Source organism: Mesoplodon mirus, assembly GCF_964341445.2.
Source record: "Mesoplodon mirus genome assembly, chromosome: 4".
NCBI lineage: Eukaryota > Metazoa > Chordata > Mammalia > Artiodactyla > Ziphiidae > Mesoplodon > Mesoplodon mirus.
This window is the reverse complement of record NC_138979.1, coordinates 10,158,602-10,173,191: the sequence shown is the minus strand read 5'-3', so window position 1 is coordinate 10,173,191 and position 14,590 is coordinate 10,158,602.

Here is a 14,590-nt window from a genome sequence, read left to right as displayed (position 1 = left end):
AGTGAATCCCAACCTATAATTCATAATTGTAGAATGATGAATGTGAGTCTTGTTCCTAGATCCCCCAAGTGAGCCATAAACACTGTGCTTAGAAAACAAAGTTTGAATTCTATGCTAATAGTTACTACAGGGAATAGTCCCTTTACTTAAGAATAGAAGTGACCAGAATAAGGATGGAAAGTAGTTTGATCTATGTTACATTGGTGATGTATCGGAGGCTAGTGAGAAGAGCCTGGATGGGCAAGGTCAGAGTAGAATAATAATGTTAATTACTATTTTTAGCATGCCTTTGATGTGTGAGGCTCTGGGCTTGACCTTTTTCATCATTTGGGATGTTTTGGCAACCAGCAGCAGTTAACCCTACAAAAACTGGCTTGTGCAAGATGGCAATTTGTTATCTCCTGCAGCAAGAAGTACTGAAGTAGGGTAGATTCCCAGGTTGGTTGGTACAGATTGTCAAAAACATTATCAAGGGTTCCGGTGCTTTCTGTTTCTTGGTCCTGCCTTCCTGAGGGTGTTGGCCGTGGTGACCTCAGAGTGAGAAGATGCCTTCATATCCAGAGACGACATCCCAATGAGGTACAACAAACAAACAAACAGCGGGGCTATTTCATTCCTTTTCTCTTTCTTAGGAGAAGGACCCACTTCCAGAAGTCTCCTGGAAGACTTCACTGGTTGTATTGGGTTGAATCCCCACTCTTTAACCATTGATAAAAGGAATGGGATTACCACACTTGGCTTAAAGAAATCAGGATACCCTGTCTCCTGGAGCTCAGAAGGTACCTGGCTGGGTGGAGGAGGGTGAAAGCTGAATACAATTAGGGTTTATTGTAAGAAGGAAAATGGAGATGGATGTTGGCACGGCAACCAAAACTCTGCTACATGACTGTATCCATCTCTATCTTTTTCATGTCTAAGCCTCATGGAAAATCTGCAGGATAGATCTTAATACTAAAAGTCATGTTTTCCAGACGGGATTCATTTCAGTATCATGTATTCTATTACAGAGTTTTTAAACAGTGGCATTCTTTCTTCCAAGTGAATCTTGCACCAAACTACAACATATAAACAGATAAAAAAATAAATATATATATATATATATATATGTGTGTGTGTGTGTGTGTGTGTGTGTGTTCAAATGATGAAATGGACAAGAAACTCAATTTTAAAACTCCAATAAAGCTTCTGAACACAAAAATTTGAAAGTATCAGTTATGGATGATATTTGTGGCATCGTATGCACACCTAAGTTAGAAAAAGACCAGTGCTGACCTACACCTTTCCTAACCAATGTCTCAGAAGAAGGTTAGATGCATGCACAGAAATGAGAAAAGCAGCTTCCTTCAGCACGCTGCGCATAAATGCTGATCTCACAGCACAATTGCTGTGTTGAAGGCTTTCATTGCATTACAATTGTATAATATCATAATTTGGGGGACTGTCTTTTCTGATATTTCCTTCTTTGTGAAGCATCTCCATTGGCACAGTGCCCCTGGCTGCTCCCCACCTGCGCGCTTCCTCCTACTTACTTAGCTGTGATTTCGGAGGCCGTGGGTGTGCACTGCCCAGCCATCCCTCTCTCCTCCGCTCTGTTACCCCTCTGGCCAGAGCTCTGTGCCTGCAGAGAGAACCCTGCTTCTTCCTGGGACAGCCAGTGACCCCCTGGATGAGTCTGCTCGGTGCCAGCATTCAGTATTAGGAAACAGCCTGTAAATAAAAGCATTTTCTAATATCACCTTTATTGGTTATAAAGATGTATTTTATCCTCCATTGGCTGCCTCATACCTTAGTTTTCAATTTTTTTGTAATCCAGGGAGTAATACAGTTTCTGTTTATCCCCCCACCTACCACCCTTGTCATAATACTTTGATTTGCTTTCTTTTTTTTAAATTTGTTTTTACTTTTTAGATTCTTAAATTTTATTTATTTTTTAAATTGAAGTATGGGTGATTTACAATGTTGTGTTGGTTTTTGGTATACAGCAAAGTGATTCACTTATCCATATATATATTCTTTTCCATTATCGGTTATTACAAGATATTGCATAGAGCTCCCTGTGCCCTACAGTAGGGCCTAGTTGTTTATCTATTTTACATTTAATAAAACTCCAAGCTCCTAATTTATCCCTCCCCTCTTTCCCCTGTACTTTGATATGCTTTCTTTTATAAAACAAAAACATTGTGTTATGCAATATTTCAAATGTATAGAAAATACAGAAAATGCAGCAAATATACAAGCCATATTTAATGTGTTATATATATATATATATTTTGCGGTACGCGGGCCTCTCACTGTTGGGGCCTCTCCCGTTGCGGAGCACAGGCTCCGGACGCGCAGACTCAGCGGCCATGGCTCACAGGCCCAGCCGCTCCGCAGCATGTGGGATCTTCCCGGACCGGGGCACGAACCCGTGTCCCCTGCATCGGCAGGCGGACTCAACCACTGCGCCACCAGGGAAGCCCTAATGTGTTATATATATATTTTTTTTTTTTTTTTTTTTTTGCTGTACGCGGGCCTCTCACTGTTGTGGCCTCTCCCGTTGCGGAGCACAGGCTCCGGACGCACAGGCCCAGCGGCCACGGCTCACGGGCCCAGCCGCTCCGCGGCATATGGGATCCTCCCAGACCGGGGCACGAACCCGTATCCCCTGCATCGGCAGGCGGACTCTCAACCACTGCGCCACCAGGGAGGCCCTGTGTTATATTTTGATGTGATTGTTTCAGATCTCTTTTCTTTAAATAAATAAAACTTTACGAATATGGCTAAAATTCCACACCTCATCCCTCTTTCTTCCTAGAAGTAAACACTGTCCTAAAGAAGCTGTGACTTGAGCCCTTGGATGGTTTTGCACCCATAGTGTATATAGTAGCAGTGTTTTGAATGATTTTTGAATATTTTACAAACGGTATTGTTTCTGTCCCTTTATAAGTAGCTTTATAAACCCAACATTATATTGCTAACTATGATCTGCTTAGTGTTTGAGCTGATCACGTGTCCATTGTATGAACGAGCCACTTTGTTATTTTCTGCACTAGAGACCAGGGTTTGGTGATTTTCACTAGCGTACTTAATGCTGTAGTGAACATCTTTGTGTATGTCCCCTTGTGCACGTGTCCAGGAGTTTCTCTAAAGAAGATACCTAAACTTGTAAAGTATAAATGGAACAGCTGAAGGGTAGATTCTGCTTAATTTCAGATTGACGAGGAATTGCCAATGCTCTTCGTGGTGGGCGAGCCAACTCACACACCACAGAGAGCATACAGGAGTTTCTGACCCTCACAGCCTCACCAACCCCTGGGAGATGAGTCTCTACCAGTCACATGAGTTTACAAAGTGAGCTCATTGTTTTAATCTGCATTTCTGATTACTAATGGGACTAAATGCATTTTTCCATTTTTTTTTTTACCATTTGGACTACCATTTCTGCAAGTTACCTCTTCTTATTCTTTGTCCAATTTTTGTTTTCTCCTGCACTGATTTGTCTTTTTGTTTTGAATTGGGCACTCCTAAAAATATCTTGGATATTCATTTTCTGTGCTTTCAAGAGGTTTTCTCTGCTGAGTGTGTGGTTTATCTTTTTGTTTTGTTTACTGTATCTTTGGTAATAGATGGTGTGGTCATAATGTATAGCTATATATAATAGATATAATAGAGTCTTAAAACTTAATCTGTTCAGATTTGTCCATTTTTTTATGTTTGTTTACATCTTGTTTCAGAATTCCTCCTTTAACATGTTATAAAGTTATTATGCTATATTCTCTGAGGCTTTTCTTGTCATATTTAAGTTTTAATCCATATAGTATTTATTTTTGTGATTTGTGTGAAGTAGGTTTCTAATTTTATTTCTTCACATATGCACTGCCAGTTAAGATGGTAGAGTGATTGAATAGTCCATTCTTTCTCTTCATTTTAATGTTCATAGGTTTGTTACTAGTTCTATCCAGCTACACTGATCTACACTTTCTATCTCTGCATTAATAATGCCTATTTTAATATTTAATTGCTATGGTTTTATAAGCCTTAATTTCTTGTAGGTGAAGACACCTTGATATTCCTTTTCAAAATTGTCTTTCATATCCATTTCCCTCCAAGAAGTTCAGGACCACTTTGTTGAAAGTTCTGTGAAAACTCTGTTGCATCTATGGTTTTGTTTCTTCATCATTCCTAATTTGTACCATTTGCATAGTTTCTTTAAATAATTTTGCCAGAAGTTTGTCCGTTTTTTAGTCTTTTCAAAAATTTGTTTTTGGTTTTGTTGAATCTTTCTAATTTGTATTATAATTTCTTTTTTGAACCAGGAAGTATTCAGAATTGGTTTCTTAATTCTCGTTTTTATCGCCTTTTGGTCAGAAAACACGTTCTGTAAGATGTAAATTTTTTTTTTTTTGAGACTTGTTTAGTGACTCATTCTACTGTCAGTTTTTGTAAATGTGCCATGCGTGCTTGGAAAGAATATGGTTTCTTTGTTGTCTTCAGGGTTCTATAAATGACCGTTTAATCTGTTACTGAGAAATCTAAGTTAAAATCCCCTACTAAAATTGTGAATTTCTAGGTTCTTTCCAGTAAATCCATTTTGCTTATTTGTCTGTTTGTTTGTTTTGAGACTATGTTCCTCGGGGCATAAAGGTTCAAACTTGTTATACTTTTTCTGGAAAAGATTGTTCCTTTCATTATTAGACAGTGAGCCTCTGTGTCCCTAATTCTCTCTCCCTCCCTCTTACAGTTGATTTTACTGATGATTATATGTTTATATGAGGATTTGCTGCTGTTATTGTTACTGTTTTTCAGATATTTCCTCCCCCTCAATTCTTTTCCTTTCAATTTGTGTGTGTCACTATGCTTTAGGTGAGTCTCTCGTTAACCACATATAACTAGAAATTCAATATACAATCTGTACATCTCTGTATTTTATTTGGGGAGTCTAGTTTCTTTACATTTTTTATGATTACCATTATACTGTACTTCATCAAATCTAAGTTGCCATTTATTATAAGGTGCAACACCATTTTAGTTATCATTAAGAAACAGAAAAAATGTTGCAATTAAACAGTGACACAATGCTTATTTGGAACTTATTAAAGAGGTATTTTAGAATTAATTATAAATACTTAAAAATCATGTATTAATCTTATGCATAAATATAAATGAAATAAATCAATTGTTATTTCTAAAAATTGTCACATTCAGTGTCTAACTCTTCTCAATTAGTTTTTGACTCAGAGTCACCAATGTTTGTGCTTTTCCAGACCCTATCACCCTCCATGCTATCAAAAGCAGCAATTCTCAAAAGAACTAAAAGCCATTAGAATTGGCCGTTAAGCTGGCTTTGCAATTATGTAGAACAAACCTCTTTTGGAGTCTAGCTTTGGGAATGTTGTTAAACCTGTTTTATTCGTCACCTTCTCGCTCCTTCCTCACAACTGTTTGGATCTTAAGAGTTAAAGTACTGCTCCACCATTGTTTTTAGGATTTTCTTCTGAGATGCTGACATCCATTCAGCAAGTTTTGCTGCTGGCGCTTTTGATGTTCATGTGTGTAGTCATTGGCGTCCACATCACAGGTCCTGCATGGCCAACAGGGATTTAAAAACACCATCAGTTGAAATATGCATTCTGATTTCAAAGATGTTAAAATGTGAACACATGTGCACCTTAGAAATGATGAAACATTTTATAGTTTATTTACATAAAGATATAAAAGTTATTTTTATGCTTTATTCTGCTTTCTCTTCGACATACCTTTTTTTTCTGGAGTATTTTTACCTCCTTTCCTGCCTTCTGTTGGATCAAGTTTTCTTTAGTTTTCTTCTTTTTTTAATTAAAAAAATTTTTTTATTGGAGTATAGTTGATTTACAATGTTGTGTTAGCTTCTGCTGTACAGCAAAGTGAATCAACTATACATATACATATATCCCCTCATTTTTGGATTTCCTTCCCACTTAGGTCACCACAGAGCATTGAGTAGAGTTCCTTATGCTATACAGTAGGTTCTCATTAGTTATCTATTTTATACATAGTAGTGTGTATATGTCAGTTCCAATCTCCCAATTCATCCCACCCCACCTTTTCCCCCTTGTTGTCCATACATTTGTTCTCTACATCTATGTCTCTGTATCTGCTTTGCAGATAGGTTCATCTGTACCATTTTTCTAGATTCCACATATATGTGTTAATATACGATATTTGTTTTTCTGATTTGCTTCACTCTGTGTGACAGTCTCTAGTTCCATCCATGTCTGGAAGTTACACATTGGTTTTTTCTTTTAAGTAAACTTTACATTTTTAGCATTGATATTTGCCTTGGTAAAGTTAATCAATATCTCTATTCAGCTCTTTAATAATTCACTAAATTGATTGCTTTGTCTCTACTTCCTCCTCATCTAATGTGTTGTAGTTCTCTAGTATTATAGTTCCAACTTGTTTTGAACTGGCCAAGTTGGTGGCATTCATTACTAGTGTTGTGATTTTTATGATCAATACTCACTCAGATTTACACCTTGAAGAGTGTTCTTCCTTACCTTTGCTCTTTATATCTGCTTCTTCAAGATGTATTGCTTCTTCCTTGTGAATACAGTTTCCTTCTTCCTGAGATACATTTTTTAGTTTGAAAATGTCTGTATTCTGCCTTCGCTCTTAAATGATAGCTTAAATGAATGCAGAATTTTGGGGGGAGAGGGATATGTGATTTCTGGCACCAGGTGTGTAGTGTAAATGGGGTTCCAATCTCTCCCATGCCCTCAGTTTGCAAAACAAGCTCATTATTGCTGTCTCCTGTTCAGGTCAGCAGGCAGGGCTTTCTCAGTACCTTTCACTGAGATGGAAGCCTTGCCATGGCTCTGGCTTAATTCCACATGTCAGTCCCACTAGACACGTGGAGAGTCAACCCACTTCCTGGCCTTCCAGCCTGCTCACCCCTCCAGCTTTCAGGCCCCTCTTTATTGCTTGCTGTTGTGAATTTCTCTTTCAATCTTCTGAGTTCAGGTCTGCATTACATTTGGGTTTTTTTGTTTTTTTTGTTTTTTTGCGGTACGGGGGCCTCTCACTGTTGTGGCCTCTCCTGTTGCGGAGCACAGGCTCCGGACACACAGGTTCAGTGGCCATGGCTCACGGGCCCAGCCGCTCTGCAGCATGTGGGATCCTCCCGGACTGGGGCACAAACCCGTGTCCCCTGCATCGGCAGGCGGACTCTCAACCACTGAGCCACCAGGGAAGCCCCTGCATTACATTTTTATTTTGCATTTCTAGGTGTACTGTGGCAGGAATGTTTTACATTGGCCCTATCTGACTTTCCATGGACCCTATGAGAATACTGCATTTTTCTTTATACAATGTATTTTTTAAATATTAAAAATAGTTAAGATTATATTAAAAGGGAAATTCAAGTGTTTAGTTCAACTTCTGGTTCCATGGAACCTTGGCTTTCTACAAAATATGGTCTTTTAATGACTGCCGTATTGTATGATTTTGAAATCCATAGTTAAGTGACTGTTTGGGCATGAGATCCCAGATCTGGAGTGGAGAAAACAGACTTCAGGTAGGACGTCTCCCCTTAGGGTTTACCAGCCTACGGCAGACACACACCTGAGGTATCAGAAATTTGCTCCCCATGCAGGCTCTGAGCTGTCACTCCCAGAGCAGCCAATGCACTTCTCCAGGCTATGATTTGTAGCTTCAGAGAGGCCAGATTAGAAAAAAAGTGGTCTAAAGGACAGAGCAGTTAATTATTATGCAGAAAAAAAAATCTTTTTGTATGCTTATTAGCTAGTTGACTTTCTTTTTCTTTCATGTAAAAGGAAATGACCTCCTTATTTTTCTATGATGTGATATCAAGGAAATGTAAACTGTCCTAGCCCACTGGAGGAGTATGAAATGGTGAAGCCAATTGGATACCATCTCTTTCAGTCAGTTAGCTTTTGGTGTGTAACAAACAGTTGCAAAACTTAGTGCTTTAGAAACAACTCACGTGCTCCACGTGAGCTCTCATCCTCCATGAGGCTTGCCCAGGCTTCTTCCAACAGTGATGTCAGCCATCCAAAGAGCAACAGAAAAAAAGGGAAGCTCACTGCACAAGCCCTTGTCAAGGCCCTGCTTGCATTATGTTGGTTAATGTCCCGTGGCCCAAAGCAAATCATATGATTTTCTTTGAGGAGATGAAAATCACATTGCAAAGAGTGTATGTGTAGGGATGGAGATAACCTTTAGGCCATTGTTGTAAACTGCCATTCTATAAAATAAATACACTCTTTTTGGTGTCTATATGTTAGACATCTACAAGGATGTTTATCTCACTGTCTCTTTATATGATAGAAAAACACTGGGAAATACTGAAATGCTCATTGGCTGGGGAGTGATAACAAAAACATCTGTGCTATTGAATACCATAACGCAGTTGAAGAGCATGTGATAGATTCGGGAGTACTGTCCTAAAAAGACATATCTTTCAATGAAAAAAGCCAGTGGCTGAACCATACAGACTTCACACCTCCCACCATATGCAAAAACTAAATTCCTGCAGATACATTACATCACGTCATGCATGCGCATGACAAAATGTCAAAAAGTATACCCTCTAGATGGAGAATAGCAGTTACTGCTATGGAGGGAGTGAGCTTGAGTGGCGGTCAGGGGGAATTTTATTTATTTTGGACGGGTATCACTTGAATTTTTTACCAAATGAATGCCTTCACATGCTGTTTATTTAACAATGAATAAAATTTGAATTTGAACCTAAAGAAAGGAAGAGCAGTATGATTCTCACCAGCTGGGCTTCAGTCTCATCATTCAAGGAACTGTGGACATGGTGGTGCTCCTGGGCCCTGAGACTCTCTTCTCCTTTCCTCCTTCCCTCAGTCATACTTGCTGCTTGGTGGGAGTGTTTCAAGCTTAGCAAACCAGATCCAAGTCAGGGCAAGATTCTGGAACTTACCCCCTTCAAAATACACCATTCAGCCTAGTCATCATGGTGCCCAAAGTGACAGCCAGCATAACTCCTATTGTGTAGTTTTGGGGTCCGGGCTTCAAATGCCAGGCAAAATGTTATAGTATCATTTTTTCCTAAATGATTTCAACATCATCTGAAATAAGTTGATCACTAATTTTTTGTGAAACATTAGTGTTTAGTGAATTATAATTTTGAGGCTGACACAATTGTTGACATATCCTGTTCATTCCAGTCAAAATCTTTATCTTCTAGAATTTCTAATGTTTCCACAGTGTAGTGTATAGTTAGTCCACTGTCCGCAGGGACTGACTGACTATTTATTATTCTCTATCTGTCTACACCACCCCTTTGGGGTCCTGTGGGAAACGAGTAATGCCAGACAAAATACCAAAGTTATCTCTTTGGCATGCCCATATAACTTACACAACGCAGGGCGAGGGATGCTCCATCTTACTGACCAGTTAGAATAGAAACAAATAGAAAATAAGAGTAAAAACTCATAACAGTTATAACTATTAGTTTCAGATACCACTGCATGTTGGTGACGATCATTATGTAGTTTTTTTTTTTTTTTTCCTTTTTGCTATACGTGGGCCTCTCACTGTTGTGGCCTCTCCCGTTGCAGAGCCTGTGCTCCGGACGCGCAGGCCCAGCGGCCATGGCTCACGGGCCCAGCCGCTCCGCGGCATGTGGGATCTTCCCGGACTGGGGCGCGAACCGGTGTCCCCTGCATCGGCAGGCGGACTCTCAACCACTGCGCCACCAGGGAAGCCCTGTAGTGTTTTTTTAATTGATTCTTTGTATCTGTGCCTAATGATATGTTTATGTTATTGATTTATTATCTTGAAGAGAAAATTTAAAACTACTGCGACAAAACAAAGTTTTTAAGAAAATGCGTGTCAACTTTCAGGTTTTAAACTTCTGTGCTCCTTTCCTGTCCTACTCTTTCTCTTGTGTCTAGGTATGTACCGTTTTACTGTAGAACTCACACACACACACACACACACACACACACACACACACACCATTATTCACTAGAGCTCTAGAGAAGAGCTGTTTCCCATAAGGATAAAGCAGGTGTGCCCTGCTCATTGACAATTATGACTCATGTCATTATTCTACATTTGCAGGGACTGTCTAATCCCTGAGGAAATGTTAACCTCTTAGATTTTTTGGTTTGACATCACAGAACCAGTGATACTAATTGGGTGTGGACACACCTATGAATTATGAGACATAGCATGTAGGTGATTTCCATAAATCTTCTTGAGTGAGGGGTGTGCGTGGGGTTCCTATTTCAATGATAACTCTTAGAGCATCATGTGTCATTTGTAAGTACTGGAGTTCTTATTTGGTGAAATACTATTGCAGCCAATGCCATTGGTATTTTGCTGTCAATATTTAAAAATTTCTTCCACACTAGATAAAATAATTGGTTAAAAATCAGAAGACTATTAAAACTATTAAAACATTTCACAAATTATAAGATGACTAGTATTTATTGGCAGCAACAGAAAGCAAAGCAACTGGTCTGACAAAGAACATTCTGGACAAGCAAAGTCAGGAAAGTGTAATTGGTCAAAATGTTTCTTGTATGTCAATGAAATACTAATATATACATAAAACTTTCCTTATTAGTAAATTCATTTATTGTTAAATATTTGGATGTTATAGTGAGAGTTCTGTAAATATTTAACTTTGAAGTCTACTCAATTTGCCTAAAAGTGAATGAGATTATTTTATAGCCACATTTTTGGTCCAAATAAATGAATGCAGTTTAATGTTTATGTCAACTCCATCACTAAAAGTTTCAGTTAATACTGACATGTTAGTTTCTGGGAGGGTGTTTATTCTAAAGGTCCAAATTTTCATTCAGCAAAGATGATCCATCTGGTAGAGATTGGTTGACACTGGTTTCATGTTTAAAGTGTATTTCATCCAATAATATGACATTAAAAGAGTATAGAGTTGCGCATGTAGGAAATACTGGCTCTGAGGTTCTTCTCCGAACTCCGTTCATTATCTTATATACTGTATTACTGACACACAGCTATGTGTGTGTGATAACTTCCAGCTCTGGAATTCCCCCTCACTTCTGTTTACCTCCTCCTGGGTTTATTTACATGTGGGCATTGCTGCTAATTAGCTTTGGGAGGGAGGAGGGAGATTTCTATACATCCTCTTGGTGTGGCCCCATGAAGAGATGGTCTTCATACCTGGAAGAGCTTCATCTTTCATTCATTACCTTCAGTAAACACAGCCTGTCCCTTTAGTGACCAACTGCTGCTTTCACAACTTCTAGTGAAGAGCTGAGCAATTTGCCAAATTAATTTTCTCCCCTTCAAGGTAGTTCTTGGTGGGTAATGCCTATGTATATACCCTCTTAACTGGATGATTTCTTAAAAGTATGCTTTACAAGATGGAAAAGTTAACGATGAAAAAGGGCCATCTTTCCTTCCCCTTCATGACTGCTTTTTATAGTTTATTGAAAATTGAGTTCTTGGGGTTACATTGTGGGCATGTTTTCTAAGACCTTTGGCCAGTTTTGAATTCACTGAAAGGCAGATATATTGACTTGTTTACACTTGAGAGTTTTTTTCTGGTCACCTGACTGTAAGGAGGAAGACATTAGCTTCTGAAAACATTCTTTCTAGGCGTTTCCAGAGAGAACAGTCCTGCCACCATGTTCTCACTCACAGTGTTTGGGTTCCTTTCTGTCTAGACAGGGTTCTCATGGTTGTAACGTTGTAACATCTAGGCGTTCCTATTTAATTCTCCCCTCCCCCCTCCCCCGGCAAAAGCTGTGATGAATTTTCCCTAAGTCAGCACTGACTAGGTGAGATTCTGTGTCTACATGAGCTTCCTGGGAAGGTTAACACACACTGGCTCTTGAAGTCTCTTTAGGGCAGTCACAGGAATTTTACTCAGATTTCCTTCCACATACGACATCAATAAATATGGGAACGAAGGCTGCAAATCTCACTTCTGATGAAACAATATGCTGCTTCAATTCAGTTAATTGTAAGGTGCTTAGTGTTGAAAGACAAAGATATGCTAATCTTATTAAAATATGCCTGGTTAAATTTAGCTATAAATTCCATTCAGGGTCTCCTGCTTTATACATTGTTCCAAGTCAGAATGTCTGGAAAGAAACCACCCACTATGCAGGATACAGAATTAGTAATTTGGAAAGGTGAAAAGTTTAATTATGAGTCTATCTTCTGGGGAAAAAGGGAAACAAGGCTGAAATCTTAAAAAATTTTTTTGTTTGTTTAGATTAAACCAACTGAAGGGCACTCTTACATTGTTTACATTTATATTACTCTGACAGTCAAAAAGCTTTTAACATTTTTTCTGTTTCATTTAAATTGAAGTTGTTTTTAATATATACAAATGAGGGAAAGAGCCTTAACTAGAGTTCAACACTGTTTAGACAGACTTGATCAATTTTTAATTTTCCAGATAATTAAAGAGGAGAGCATATTGAATTGTGGCTAAAGGCTTGGCCACGGATTTAGAGACCAAGGATTTCAATCCTGACTTCTTTGCTCATCGTGTAACTTTGTAGGCATTACGGAGCCTCTCAATACCCCAGTTTCTTTGTATGTAACCTGGGGTAAAATAAGTTAATAGCAAGTTTCCTCGCTATCAGAAAGAAGAGTGTTCCCATGAAAGCTTTCGTAAGCTGAAATGACATAAATTGAGAAGCAATTACCCCAGGATACATCTTGCTAACAAATGTACAAAACAAATGGAGATCAGGCACAGATGCTCACAGACCCAGCTCAGAGCTCTGGCGGCTTAATGCTGAGTGTGATTCCCTGGAAGGAGCTTGGCGGTGCTGCTCTTAGCGCCTCTGTAACAGCTCGCTGCAAAACACGTGCCGAACCGTATTTTTACTTTTTGCTTTTTTTCCTAAAAGTAAAAATCCTCCTAGAATTTCTTTCAGTTATCAAAAACCAGTGCTAGTGAAGTTTCTTTTATAAAAACAAAGTGGCATAAAGTGAACTTCCGAAATGCAAGGGATACCTGTATTTAAAAAGGGTTTTTATTTTAATTTATTCTTGTAAAATAAATATACACTCATATATAGAGTATAAATATAGAGTATTTACAAACATTCACATATAACATTTATAAAATTTGGATAAACACAAATATATATTTATTTACACAAACACACACACAGACACAGACACACACACAGACACACACACACACACACACGCACCACTACCATCCATAATCCAACCACTCAGATATAACCTCTATTCCATTTTGGCTATGTTCCAGCCTCTTAGCCAGCCATCCTATGCATGAATTAACAAATATTAGGGGTTTTTTTAGATTTTTTATAACCTATTTTTTATAACTTTCTGTATCCAATTACTATGTAATTAAAGAGAAATCGGTATTTCCAAGGATGGTAAGCAGTGGAGGGCAATCAGGATGAGCAACATTGTAAACAAAGCCCAGAAATGGAGCTGCCTTGATGACCAGGCACAATGTCAGAGAGATGGTGGACCATGATTTTATAGGCAGACCTCAGAGATATTTGGGGGTCACTTCCTGTCCACCGCAATAAAGCGAATATCTCAATAAAGATAGTCACACGAAATTTTTGGTTTCCTAGTGTATATAAAAGTTATGTTTACACTATACCATGGTCTGTTAAGGGTGAAAGAGCATTATATCTAAAAGAACAATGTACTTACCTTAATTAAAAATACTTTATTGCTAAAAAATGCTATCCCTCATCTGTGCCTTCAGTGAGTCCTAATCTTTTTGTTGGTGGAGGGTCTTGCCTGGACGTTGACGGGTGCTGACTGATCAAGGTGGTGGATGCTGAAGGCTGGGGTGGCTGTGACACTTTCTTAAAATAAGACATCATTGAAGATTGCTGCATTGATTGATTCTTCCTTTCATGAATGGTTTCACTGGAGCATGCAATGCTGCTTGATAGCATTTTACCCACAGTAGAACTTCTTTCAAAATCCTCTCAAAACCTGTCACTGCTTTATCACCTAAGTTTATGTCATATTCTAAATCCTTTGCTGTCATTTCAACCATCTTCACAGCATCTTCACCAGGAGTAGATTCCATCTCAAGAAACCACTTTCTTTGCTCATCCATAAGAAGCAACTCCTCATTCATTAAACTTTTATCATGAGATTGCAACAATCAGTCACATCTTCAGGCTCCACTTCTAATTCTAGTTCTCTTGCTGTTTCCATCACATCTGCGGTTACTTTTTCTGCGGAAGTTTTGAACCCCTCAAAGTCATCCATGAAGTTTGGAAACTTCTTCCAAACTCCTGTTAATGTTGCTATTTCGACCCTTTCCCATGAATCATGAATGTTCTTAATGACATCTAGAATGGTCAATCCTTTCCAGAAGGTTTTCAATTTACTTTGCCCAGATCCAGCAGAAGAATCAGTATCTCTGGAAGCTATAGTCTTATGAAATGTATTTTTTAAATAAAAGACTTGAAAGTAGAAATTACTCCTTGATCCATGGGCTACAGAACGAATGTTGTGTTAGCAGCTATGAAAACAACATTGATCTCATTGTACATCTCCATCAGAGCTCTTGGGTGACCAGGTACATTGTCAATGAACAATAATATTTTGAAAGGAATCTTTTTTTATG